At 38.1% G+C, this 979-nt stretch overlaps 1 long non-coding RNA gene across 1 annotated transcript in view; it reads right to left on the minus strand.

The window, feature by feature from the left end:
• The window catches only part of LOC128250347 (uncharacterized), a 4,776-nt gene extending 4,133 nt beyond the window's left edge, over window positions 1-643 (minus strand). Inside the window, exon 1 of the long non-coding RNA XR_008266381.1 lies at window positions 119-643. This is a non-coding gene — a long non-coding RNA (uncharacterized LOC128250347). The remainder of the gene's footprint in view (window positions 1-118) is intronic.
• Between the last annotated feature and the right edge of the window lie 336 nt (window positions 644-979).

The raw sequence follows: 979 nt of genomic DNA on the forward strand, positions 1-979 counted from the left end.
ATATACAGATGCACACACATGCTTAGACATACACATAGACACGAACGTTTACATACCCATACATGACAGAGTATTGTATACATATATCTATATATACATGTAATATACAGACAAATACCTTGTAATTGATTTGGTGAAGATTTCAAATTGATATCGAAGTGAATTCTGTGTTTTCTCTGCAAAGAATTGGTCAGCTGAGAGAGGGAGAGAGAGAGGGGGGCGGATAGACTGAGAAATAAGGAGGGAAAGAGAGAGAGAGAGAGAGAGAGAGAGAGAAGGAGAAGCATATACTGAGAGAGAGAGAGAAAGAGTAGGGAACGAGAGACAGAGGAGCAGTGAAACAGTGAGAGGAGGAGCGAGAGAGAGAATGAGGGAGAGGAAGGAAGAGAGGAATTTGGTAGTTTCGCGTCGTTACACGCTTTAGATTCTCAGAAAGGGTGTATTGTGTGTGTATGCGTGTGATCTTGCAGTTTTGTGTATGTGCGTATGCGAAGATGAGTGTGTATGTATGTGTGTCTGTGCGTTTGAGCAACGGTGTGTGTGTGTGTGGTTAGTTATTAGAGCAGTGATTAAAAGCAGAGTTAAAGTGAAGATGTATAGCACGAACGCACACACGCACACACCCACACACGTTTACCTATATATTTATGTATACATATGTAATTATGAATATTCATATACATGCCTACATTCATGCGTACACCAAGACACACACACACACACACATCTGTTTGTATATGTATATATATATATATATATATATATATATATATATATACACACACACATATATAAACACATACATATGCACACATATATACACACACATATACACCCACATACTCACACATACATATACACACGCGCATACATATATATATATATATATATATACACTCACATACATAGAAAGGCGCGCACACCCAACGTGTGCTTATATTTCAATCTCTGAACCGTTACCTTTTGCCTTTTAGTGTGT

The sequence above is a fragment of the Octopus bimaculoides genome, chromosome 20, assembly GCF_001194135.2.
Source record: "Octopus bimaculoides isolate UCB-OBI-ISO-001 chromosome 20, ASM119413v2, whole genome shotgun sequence".
Taxonomy (NCBI): Eukaryota; Metazoa; Mollusca; class Cephalopoda; order Octopoda; family Octopodidae; genus Octopus; species Octopus bimaculoides.